The following is a 12781-nucleotide window of genomic DNA, read 5'->3' as shown; positions in this document are numbered from 1 at the left end:
TCCCTTCACACTAAAATTTTCCACCATTGTAGTGAAGGATGAAAATGCTCCAGTTGGAGCAGTAGGCATGTGGGGACCTGGAGTTGAAACACAATTCTCACAACTGAATGTGTTGGGCAAGTAGGACCGTAGGTCATGTTCATATGTCTAAGGGTAAATAAGGGAGGGGCCTCTTCACACACACACATTCAGAAAAAACCCACCAAGAAATATCTAAATTTTCACTTTTTTTATAAAATGCTATATCTATTTTGTTTTTCTATATGATATTTAACAATATTAGTACGTATTTACTGACTGCATGCCAAGTGTTTTGTTAAATGGGTCATATTGATTACCTACCCAATATTAATTCTTCTCCTGTTCCTGCAAATCACAAAGTACCTAGTCTTTGTGGGGGAGGGGGCAGCAACCAAATACAAAGCAGAAATACTGATATTCAGTCTTTTGTTCAGGCAAAGGTAAGCAGAATAGAGGGGGCAGCAGGGAATGTATGACAAGTCCAGGACAGTTCTTCAAAATACTTTAATCCACTGACAGGCATCCTCTTGCTCTACCAACTGTCTGTTATTAAGACTAATGCTATGGAGGCTGCCACTTGCTAGGCCAATGTCCCTTTAGGGCCTTGGTTTGAAGGAGAGACCATATCAAACTTTTCCAACAATTTTCCATTAATTTGACAGCCGCACTGTGACTGAGTATCTTCTCAAATACTAGTGAGAAAATCACACAGCTGTTCTTGCTTCTAATCCTATGTAATAAAGAGCTAATATGCTAATTAGACCAGACAGCAGAACGACCTTCTGGAATGACCTTCTGGAATGACCAGTGGGCAGGTGGTGGGGCTGCGAGGCAGCCAGGGCCATGAGGACCGAGGCAGCTGGGGCTACAGAGGCCTAATCTTGCAAGAATTTTGTGCACCGGGCCTCTAGTTTTACATAATTCAAAACTCTCTTTAGCCTTAATATCCTCTCTCAGCATCCTCTGTTCCCAAAGTGCAGAATGGAATTGCACCATCCAGAGACTGGACACAGACAAAGAGCTGGTAGCAGAAATATATGAATCAGGGGTAGTAATGGTGGGATAGGAAAGTAAAAAGAATTGGCCTTATATGTGTTTCAGCATGAGAAGTCTTATGGTTTATTAATAATTTTATCTTAGACCATACCAGATGAGCACAAAGCAATCATATATCCTACATGGGTCAATATGAAGAAAGCCCAGCCCAGCCGTTTATGCTGTGGGTGAAGACTAGTGGGACAATAGAAAACATGTACATGCTGTTTAAATATGCATTTTTTAGAATTAAAAATTTAGTAATTTTGAGAAATTTAGCCAGATTAAAAAATACTTGCCCTGACCAGTTTGGCTCAGTGGATAGAGCATCAGCCTGCGGACTGAAAGGTCCCAGGTTCGATTCCGGTCAAGGGCATGTACCTTGGTTGCGGGCACATCCCCAGTAGAGGGTGTGCAGAGGGCAGCTGATCGATGTTTCTCTCTCATCGATGTTTCTAATTCTCTATCCCTCTCCCTTCCTTTCTGTAAAAAATCAATAAAACATATTAAAAAAAAATACTTGATGTGCATGTGCATGCAGAATTTTGCAGAAGTATATTTGTCATAGGAAGAAAAACCTGAAATACACATTATGAAGGAAATACTTATATGATTTACATGTTTGTACATTGAAATAATACATTTCAAAGTTATGTTTACATATAAAGATATTAAGAGATTGAGAGAATGAGAATTGTATGGAGTCAATAGAAAACATGATATAATAAAACTGATAAGCAATATTATTTTAATTAAACAAATCTGTATAGATAGGAATTTATATATATAAAAGCCTAAGCCACTGGTCAACTGGCCAACCGGCTGACTGGCTGGTAGCTATGACACATACTGACCACCAGGGGGAAGACGCTCAATGCAGGAGTGGAAACCATAAACATGGAAACATGGAACAGACAGATGAATCTCAGAGGAAAGAGGGGAGGGAGGGTGGGAAGAGATGAACTAAAGATCTTATATGCATACTAGAGGCGCAGTGCACAGATTTGTGGACCGGTGGCGTTCTTCAGCCTACGGGCTGAAATGGGCTCTCCAACATCACCTGAGGGGTCCCAGATTGTGATAGGGCATAGGCCAGGCCAAGGGACCCCACCAGTTCATAAATCCATGCACCGGGCGTCTAGTTTATAGATAAAAAACATATATAAAAAATACCCATCTCTAACTGGCAGTGTTTAATTTCTTAGTTCTCATTATTTTAATATTTAGAAAAAATGTGACAATCACTTTTAAAAAGAGTTCTTAAAAGGTCACTTCTTTGGGTTTTAGTGAAATTAGATATTCTTTTGTTTCTGTGGACTATTTGAGAAAATAACTTTTAAGGCAGGACATAAATAGAAAACTTCACCAGATTTTAGTGCAAGCCTTTAAAAACCTCATTGCAGTATGTCTTCCCCTTCCCCGCAAATTAACATTTCTTGTAGGCTAGTTGACAGTCCCTTGTCTGGACCTGACCTATGGTTTAGTGGCACAATGTGCTTATCGGACCAGTAGTGCCCTCCCTGTGTTTAAATGAGGATCCTTCCATTATACCTCCTATTTCAGAGTTGTTTCTAACTTTTCTGGAATTATCTTGTCTGATTTCTTACCAAGAAATACTTCTGCTTGCTTTTACTTAATTCCCTTCTGCATCCTTTTATTGTGCTCTAGTAGAGATAACAAACTAAAACAGCTCCCAAATAGCTACTTAATTCATTGAACCCGTGTTTACTCTGTTTCCTTCATCAATGATTTATATTTCCTCAAGAGGATAGATCTCCCTAGGCTGACTGATACATCCCTTGGAAGATATACGCATGTAAAAGAGTTATTTCCCTGAAATAGTTTTTCTAGTTTAATCACACTGGGATGCTCTTATCTTGAAACTCAATTCCCTTATTTTGCTGAACTGAACTTTCAGTAGGAAAAACAGCTGGCAGAAGCTGCAGCCTGGCAGTTTTTCTCCAGTCTCCCATTCTCAGATAAAGGTGAAAACTCTTTAATTTCCTATTGTCATTGCAAAGTAAAAAGGAACAATCTACAAGGAGGAAACTCAAACTGAACTGCTTAAAAACTACAACCTGCCCTAACCGGTTTGGCTCAGTGGATAAAGCCTCGGCTTGCGGACTGAAAGGTCCCAGGTTCGATTTCGGTCAAGGGCATGTACCTTGGTTGCGGGCACATCCCCAGTAGGAGGTGTGCAGGAGACAGCTGATTGATGTTTCTCTCTTATCGATGTTTCTAACTCTCTATCCCTCTCCCTTCCTCTCTGTAAAAAAGCAATAAAATATATTTAAAAAATTAAAAAAAAATAAAAACTACAACCTATGACTTACTAGTAAAAGTTGAGTTTCAAATGTAGGACTCATTGCATACATTATCTTAAACAAGTTCCAGTATATGGACTTCAGTTTGTCCTTGTGGAATTAGGAATCTTTATGTCAAAGCATTCTTGTGAAATTAAATAAACCACTCCAGGCAATATGACTGAAAAATAGAAGGCCCTAAATAAATGCTAATTATATGGCTAATATGTATTAGATACTTTAACATAGAATAGTCCTTGGATAAAAGATTGTGTGGCATAAAAATTCTTCTAGCCAATAGGAGCATTTAGGAGAAATAATGGAGGATGATAGAATTAAGAGAAGTGAATTTCATGTAAGATAACTAACTTCTAATCAATAATAATAATAATAATGCCCATTTATTCACTATTTTTACATCTGTGTGTGTGTGTGTGTGTGTGTGTGTGTGTGTGTGTGTGTTGTAGCTACTATGGGCCCTAGGCATTATCTACACTAATAAAAGAGAAACATGCAAATTAACCATCACTCTGCTATGTCAAGCCACGCCCACCAGCCAATCAGGAGCAAGTATGCAAATTAACCCAACCAAGATGGTGGCTGGCCAAGGAGGCTTGGGTTGCCCTGGAAATGGAGAAAGCCAAGCTTCCCGCCCAGCCTGGCTGGCCCTGGTGTCCGCTCAAGGCTACGAAGTTTCAATTATAGAAGATAAATAAATCCCAACAAAAACGGTGGCAGCCATGGAGCTGGAGAGAGTAGAAGGCTTGTGTTGGCCCCGGCAATGGAGGAAACCAAACTTCCCGCCTGCCCTGGCCTGCCCTGGCCTCCGCTCAAGGCTACAAAGTTTCAATTATAGAAGATAAATAAATTCCAGATACCAGGGCCTCCACTAGGGTTGCCAGGGCGGTGTGGCCGGCCTGCAAACCACCACAGGCCCCTCGCCCCGGCTGCCCCATGCCCCAAGGGAACTCCCACCCTGATCTGGGACACCCTTCAAGGCAAACCAGCCGTCCCCCACCCATGCACCAGGCCTCTATCCTTTCTAATAAAAGAGTAATATGCAAATTGACCATCACTGCAACACACAAGATGGATGCCCCCATGTGGTCAAAGATTGGCTGCCCCCACATGGACACAAGATGGCCAGGAGGGCAGAGCAGTTGGGAGGGACCAGGCCTGTAAAGGAGGGCAGTTGGGGGTGACCAGGCCAGCAGAGGAGGGAAGTTGGGGGCGACCAGGTCTGCAGGGAAAGGCAGTTGGGGGGGACACAGGCCTTCAGGGAAGAGCAGTTAGGGGTGACCAGGCCTGCAGGGGAGGGCAGTTAGGGGCAATCAGGCTGGCAGGGGAAGGCAGTTAGGGGGTGATCAGGCTTGCAGGCAGAAGTGGTTAGGGGCAATCATGAAGGCAGGCAGGTGAGCAGTTGGGAGCCAGCAGTCCTAGATTGTGAGAGGGATGTCCTACTGTCCGTTTAGCCCTGAACCCTCAAGGGGTCCCAGATTGGAGAGGGTGCAGGCTGGGCTGAGGGACACACACCCCCGTGCACAAATTTCGTGCACTGGGCCTCTAATTACAATGTAATGATAAGACAAATCTGCCACTACCTAAGTGAATCTCACATTCTAGACAAAGTAGGGACAAACAGAAAGCATTGAAGAAGACAATAAATAAATAAATTGGTTTGATTATTTATGTACACTAGAATTCACAAAGAAATGTGAAGCAAGGAGGTAAAAATTTGAGGTTTATATACTATTATAATATGAACCTGGGAGGGTTATAGAAACAGGGAGGGATATATTACCCTCTTAGACTTTTGATTAGAGACCTGCAAGTCAAACTAACAAAAGACAAATAAAAATATCAAATTTTACAAGGATTAAAATGCCTTCCATCATATATATATTAGAGGCCCAGCACACAAAATCATGCACAGTAGCCTGCCCCTGAGAGAGCTGCTGCTCACCACCATGAGAGCTGCCCCACCCCACCGCGCTGCGAGAACTGCTGCTCACTCGGGCCGGGGAAGGGACCGAGAGGTGCTCAATGCACCTCATTGTTACCGGTCCATTGGTCATTCTGGTCGTCATGGACACTGGCTTTTTATATATATACTAGAGGCCCGGTGCATGAAATTTGTGCATGGGGGGGAGGTGTGTCCCTCAGTCCAGCCTGCACCCTCTTCAATCTGGGACTCCTTGAGGGATGTCTGACTGCCTGTTTAGGCCTGATCCCACTGGAAGTGGGCCTAAACGTACAGTAGAACATCCCTCTCACAATCCAGGACTGCTGGCTCCCAACTGCTCACCTGCCTGCCTGATATCCCCTAACCACTTCTGCCTGCCAGCCTGATCACCCCCTAACCACCCCCTGCCAGCCTGATCAATGCCTAACTGCTCCCCTGCCAGCCCAATTGCCCCTAATTGATCTCCTCTGCTGGCCTGATTGCCCACAACTGCCTTTCCCTGCAGGCCTGGTCCCCCCAACTGCCCTCCCCTGCAGACCTGGTCCCCTGCAACTGCCCTCCCTGTAGGCCTGGGTCCCCCCCAACTGCCCTCTCCTGCAGGCCTGGGTTTCCCCCAACTGTCCTCCCCTGCAGACCTGGTCCCCCCAACTGCCCTTTCCTGCAGGCCTCGTCCCCCCCCCAACTGCCCTCCCCTGCTAGCCTGATAGCCCACAATTGCCCTCCCCTACAGGCCTGGTCCCCCCCAACTGCCCTCCCCTGCTAGCCTGATCGCCCCCTACTGCCCTCCCCTACAGGCCTGGTCCCCCCCAACTGCCCTCCCCTGCTAGCCTGATCGCCCACAACTGCCCTCCCCTACAGGCCTGGTTCCCCACAACTGCCCTCCCTGGCTGGCCTGATCGCCCACAACTGCCCTCCCCTGAAGACCATCTTGTGGTGGCCATCTTGTGTCTACATGGGGGCAGCCATCTTTGACCACATGGGGGCAGCCATCTTGTGTGTTGGAGTGATGGTCAATTTGCATATTACTTTTTTATTAGATAGGATAGATAGATATACTTTTATGCCATATTGCTTTATTCTAGCCTCCTTCACTAAGTTTAAAGATTTGCAAGTTAAATTTAGACGTGTAGGGGAACATTATAAACATATGATGCATCATGTTAGGGTCAGTTTAGTTTTACAGACCATGAGAAAAAGAAAGGGTGTCATAACTGGTAAAGAAAATCAGAGTTGGACAGTAAAGTGGTAAAAGCAAATGTTTTTCAGAAACTATCACAATAGAGAAAAAGACATCTCAGTATAGAACTGGGCTCAATTTCAAATACAACAATGACAAATGGGGATTTATTCGAGGAGCAAAATAAGATCATTAGACAAACACACACACACACTATATGGAGGGGTGGTAATTTTGGTTAAATTGACTTGAATGGATTCTTCTGAAGGTAGGCCAAGTGATCAGATACCATAGATAGGGGATGAGTAATTTCATGAGATATGAAGTGGGTTTAGATATCAAGGATGAAAAATTCTCACTAAACTAACTTAGCAGGATTCTTGTTGCACCTGAGTGATGCCAAGATGTGTTGACTTAACCGAATGGGGGCTCAGAGGAGTCTGACTAAAGTTTGGTCACAGGAAGTCTTTGTTAGGATGAAAGTAGGGAATGCGCCAAATGGTGGCAGGAACAAGGACAAATGACAAGTAGGATGACCTCTCAGAATTCTTGCATACATGTGAACAGAAGAGAGGCTATGTAATAAATCTAAAAACTCAATGGCCAAAGTAACCTCCCAGGATGATCATAAAATCCTAACTGAGCAGGTCATGGTGGGTAGTCATGGCCCAGGCTATGACTTCCTTAGTGAAAGGTTTAAGCAAGCCCTGTCCAGTGTTTTTGAGCATTTTGTTGCCTGTATACCATCCCTGTTTACTGTAAATGTTAACTATGCTGTACCAACCCATGTAAAAGAAGCATAAAGCTCTTCATTTTACTTTATCCAATGATAGGTATTTCCCAGGCTGGCTTTCTCTAGTTTCCTTAATCTACCACCAATAGATGTGATGTAATCTTCCCCATGTTTCCTCCTTTGATTCCAAAGGCAAACTTCCATTTTCTAGAAGCATTTTCCCAATCTGGTGAGATCTTGCTTCTGGGCATGTCCTCAGTTTGGCTCAAATAAGTAGATTCATAAAATTTTCTATACGTTTGAATGTTTTTATGGTCAATACTAGTGCCTCAGTGCATTGATTCATGCACATTGAAATTAATTAGAAAGTGGCCAGCCGGGCAGGACTGGGCAAGACAGGCCGGACAAATCCTGGAGCCAACCTCTCACAGTCCCTCCTCAGCCAGCCTCACCTGGGATGGTGCTGCGGCTCAAAGGGTGTCTGGGGACTGAGTGGGGTCCCTCTGACAGGTGGGGTCCATCGGCCTGACTTGTGGGGATTGTGTCAAAACTGCCTCTCTGACATCCCCTGAGGGGTCCTGGAGTGCAAGAGGGTGGTTCTCAGGTGACGCACACGGGAATCGGACTCTCTCCTCTCTGGTTCCGTGGTGCGTCACCCGAGAACCACTGCTGCCAAATCACCGCAGCTCAGCAAGTCCTGCATTGAGCTTCTGGCCCCTGGTTGTCAGTGCATGTCATACCCAACGGCTGGTCAGATGGTCGGATGGTCACTTAGCCTTTTATATATGTAGATAGAGAACTTACTACTTCTGATTTCTTTTTCTTTTCTTTCATTTTTCTTTCTTCTCTTTTCTTTTTGGATCCTTTCTTTAATTTTCTTTTTTTATTTCATTTTTAAAAATTTCTCTGTTAAGCTTAAATCTCACCAATATGCTATGTAGGTAATAATGTTTACTGACAGAGATATTACACATTCAGGCAGCAAATAATTTTAAATTCAAAGACTTGTTTGGAAGAAAGTTTACAAACCCATAGGACTAACTACTTTGATAAGGTCAGAGACTCAGTGGAGAACAATATTGATCATTAAGGGAAAACTTTACTGTATTTGCTCCTGAATAGACTGAATTGCTCATTGAGATTTTTCTATTGAAAAGGAGTTGTCAGAGTTGCTCAAATTCCTCTTTCTTAATTAGGCCTTTCAATTTGAGCTATAATTTCAGACAAAAAAAGGAGGTAATTCAATTCTATAGCCAGGGAGGGATAGTGAGTGGAATAAAAGGATAATTTTAAAAATCCAATGAAAATACAAAATAACAGCAATTTGGTGAGTTCATTGGCATCATTTTCTACTGTTCGTAATTGGTAGACAATTAACATTCAATTGTCTCATCTTAGTTGTTTTTTGTTTTGTTTTTCATGTTTTTCTTGTCACACACAGGACATTTTTCTATATTATTTTTTTAGACACTGTTGGCCTTTTCTCATTGGTCTCATTTCTTTTTTTTTTTTTCATCATATATACCTTAGACCAGTGGTCGGCAAACTCATTAGTCAACAGAGCGGCAAACTGAGGCTCGCAAGCCGCATGTGGCTAGTGAGCCGCAGTTTGCCGACCACTGCCTTAGACAGTGTGTGCGTTTTCCATGATAGTATCGCCAAACACAAAGTCCATGTGTTTACAGTTACAACCTCTTCTTGCCTTTTTGTTGGAAAACACAACTTGAGTATTACTTATTGATGGACTAATTATTGCCAAATTGTGTGATTTTTAAGGGTGGTTAAAAGAGTCTCTGCACTGTAATACCTTTCTAACTGATGTTTAAAATCCCCTAAATAAATATTTATGTACTGGCATTTAGTGAAAACACTCCAGAATTGCAAATGTCTCTTTGCAGATATTAAATAAAACCTGAACAGGAAGTGGATTTTCTGTTGTTTTTAAATAGAAAATTATGCAGGACATTTGACAAATAACAGTAAGAAAGATTTTATTCAAGAGGAACTTTTGAGATACATACACAAGAAAGCTACTACAATGGAACTTTGTAGTAGAGGAGAAAGATGGGGCTCAACTCTGAATACAAGAAGGAAAAGTGGGGATTTATCCTAAGGAGCAATGTGAAGGGGGGTCAGAGGGTATTGGAAGGTTCAAGACAGGCCCACCTAAAATGTGCCATTTTGCCATGAGGATTATTTAATCTAATAGCAATTGAGACACTGTGAACTCAAGAGAAATTTTACTTTTCCTTTAAATAATTTTAATTGGAGGATCTTACCCATGACTCATCTGTATGTCTGAGCAAACATCTAATTACTGACAATGTGTTCTTCTTATTGTCTTATGAGTTGCCTTCTTCACCTCTGAAGTCTCAGACCCCTATCCCATTCTTTGGCTCTAGATGGCATGTATACCTCCTTTTACCCTTCGGTATTAAAACCTCTTATGTATATGGGTTTCTGTACATATGAAATTAAATTTTATTTTCTCCTTAATCTGTCTATTGCCAACTAGATTATTAGGCCAGTCACAAGAACCCTCATAAGGTAGAGCAAAATTCTTCCTCCCCAACAATGGAAAATTTCTAAAAGGAAATATTAGGGATAAGGGCAGATTCTGACTAAACCCACCTGATAGGATTCTTGCTAAAATTGAATGATGCAGAGACAAACAGGAAAGTCAAAAAGGCAAGGCTTACTTGAAAACAAGCTCAAAAGAACATGAGCAGAACTTGGTCAAAGAGAGAATCTCCCTTGGTTTTCACATAAATATATTTTAAAGTGTTTCCTCTCGTACAATAATGCAAATTTTCTGAATTCAAAAGCAAAACATACTCAAATCAAAGCTGAGACAGGGTGGTGTCAAATTAGTGCATCAGCAACAATGCCCAAATCCAGATGTGCTCTGAGTGGCCCTCATATCTTTTGGTCAATGACCATTGCAATCACTACAAAACCTGCAGCAGGTAATAATGGATGGAAAAGAAGGGAAAATAAATAAATCTTCTCCATAGCCATTTTCATGTTATGTGGCACAGCTACTTGGCTCTCCTTTCTCTGATTGGAGTGTTGTTACCATTGGAAAGCTTGGCTTTTCTCTGTCAATACAACCTTGAAAATGGGTGCATTAAGTGCCCATTCTTGGATGGTCCAGTAATTAGTACACAGAAATCCTTCTGAGAAATTTTTCTTCAACATATACCCTACTTTGTCTTTTTTCAACATCAGGTGGTTTAGACCTCAACAAATGTCTTTATGCTTGTACTTTGTGTCTGAGCAAAGCGAACTGCAGTTATTCCCCTTTTATCCATGGAGGATACATTCCAAGAAACTCAGTGGGTGCCTGAAACCATGGATATTACCAAACCCTATATACACTATTTTTTTTCCCTATGCATGTATACAGTTTTACTTAAAGAAAGCACTTTATAGCTTCTTTTTGGCATATCTGAATTTCCGGCAACACTACCCTTTTGCTTTCGGGCCATTATTAATTAAAATGAGGATTACTTAAACACAAGCACTACAATATTGGGACAGTGGATCTGATAAGTGACTAATGGGCAGGTAGGGTATACAGCCTGGATAAACTGGACAAAGGGAGGATTCACCTAGGCAGGACAGAATGGGACAGGGTGAGATTTCATCATGCTACTCAGAATGGAGTGCAAGCTAAAGCGTATGACTTGTTTATTCTTGGGATTTCACATTTCATATTTTTGGAATGTAGTTGACTATAGGTAACTAAAACTGCAAAAAGTGAAACCATGGGAAAATTACTGCTTTTGGCTGGAACAGTAAGACACTGGCAACTTGCCTCTTTGCTTCTTGGCTGCCCTCACTGAAATGCACTTTCCAGTGAAATTACTACCTTTTCAGGTCATTTGATGCTCAGCAGGAGGCATTTGGAAGAATCCTGGGAAATCAATCTTTTCTTTTGCTCTAGAGGTGTTCAGCTCATATCAAAACTCTATGCCTCACCTTTTTGTAATGAAAGTTGTTAGCTTAGAAGGATTATTATTATTATTTTTTTTAGGATATTTAAAATGGATGCTAGAGGCAACCTACACACAGTCCAAGTTTCTGATTTTTTTTTCCTATCAAACTCCCAAAACCCAAGCATGTATAAGAATGCCTTTGAAGGTTCTGAGGCTGGTAGTTTAAATGTGATTGAATAACAAGTATTATTATTATTTCCTAATCATGTATAAAGGTGTCTTCATTACTTATTATTCCACCTCAACTCAGCCAAACCTGTATATTAAAATTTCTTACTTGGGATAGTCACCAATGGTAGTAGCATTGTTAGTATTATTCAGGGTTTAGATTGGAGAAGATAGAGATCCATTTCACACAAGCTTAAGAGAAAATAATGAAAATGTATTAGCTCACTTACCAGAAGAGTCCTGTGGTTGACTACGCTTCTGAAACTTCAGAAACTTAAATATATAAAACTTCAATCTTTGTCCTTCTTGCTCCAGGACCCTCTAAATGTTTTGTTCTTATTTTCTTCTTCCTCTAGGGAGCCTTGGCTACAGGGAAATAAATGCTTAAATTATCTCACTTTTATAAACCAAAAGAGAAGGGAAGGAATCTCAGGGAGCCTATGGCTAATGACCCCATTTGACCAATCACTGTGAAAGGTGTGGGGGCCTGGGATATAATGACTAACGATGACTGAGTCACAGTTTTACTTCTATGGAGGATATAGCCCAGAACTACCTGAACATGGGAATGGTAAATTCCACAGGAGAATAATTATATTATTTTGAAAAGAGGCAGGTATGATGAGGGGAAAAAATAAAATAAAACAGATGTCCATACCATATAGCTTTTCTCCATTTCCCTTGAGATACATACACTTAGAATCAGATTCTTGAAGCAAAATGGTCACTTTCAGAATCAGTTGCCTTCCCTATTGTTAACTATAAAATAAACATATCTTTGGGAATGCAGATGTCATGTTTTGACAGTTTTGCCAAGGAAAAACTTTTAAAAGGAGCAGTTGGTTGAAACCATTCTTGCTCCAAAATATTTTTCCTGCCATCCTGAGATTTTACCATCTGTAACTTCATTGTATAAGGCATTAAATCCCCTAAAAACCCACACAGAATTTGGATTTTATGACTGATAGGATGTGCAGGACCAGTAACTCTACCTCCCAAGTTAGTCAAGAAATCACTTTTTTATAATGATCAAGCACTCTTTACACCTGACCTCCAGGGATGGTGAGTCCACTGTGTCTTGAAGCAGTCTGTTCTGGTGTTGGACATTTCTGATTATTGGAGAACAAAGAGTAAATATATTTTAAATGCTACAAAATACTTTTTCCATAGTACTGAGATGAAGACTACTATCCTGTAATCTCATTGACATTGGGGTCAAGTAAAACAAGTATAATTTCCCTTTTCTGAAACACCCCTTCATATATACCTAGAGACAGCTGTGCGTTCTCCATGCATCAATCCTCCTTCAAGACAAACATTGCTATATTCTTTAGCCTTTCTTCATTTCAATAAGTTTAACTTATATCTGTTAAAAAAGAACTT

General features: G+C 41.4%; 1 pseudogene across 1 annotated transcript in view; it reads left to right on the top strand.

The window, feature by feature from the left end:
- Nucleotides 1-11905: 11905 nt before the first annotated feature.
- LOC308256671 (THO complex subunit 1-like) overlaps nucleotides 11906-12781 on the top strand; it is a 30856-nt pseudogene continuing 29980 nt past the window's right edge. The window contains exon 1 of the transcript in view: nucleotides 11906-11969. The product of the transcript in view is annotated as a THO complex subunit 1-like (transcript). The remainder of the gene's footprint in view (nucleotides 11970-12781) is intronic.

Source organism: Plecotus auritus (genome assembly GCF_963455305.1).
Source record: "Plecotus auritus genome assembly, chromosome: 8".
NCBI classification, from domain to species: Eukaryota; Metazoa; Chordata; class Mammalia; order Chiroptera; family Vespertilionidae; genus Plecotus; species Plecotus auritus.
Note: the sequence above shows the minus strand (reverse complement) of the source record. Positions and strands in the feature narration are given on the sequence as shown.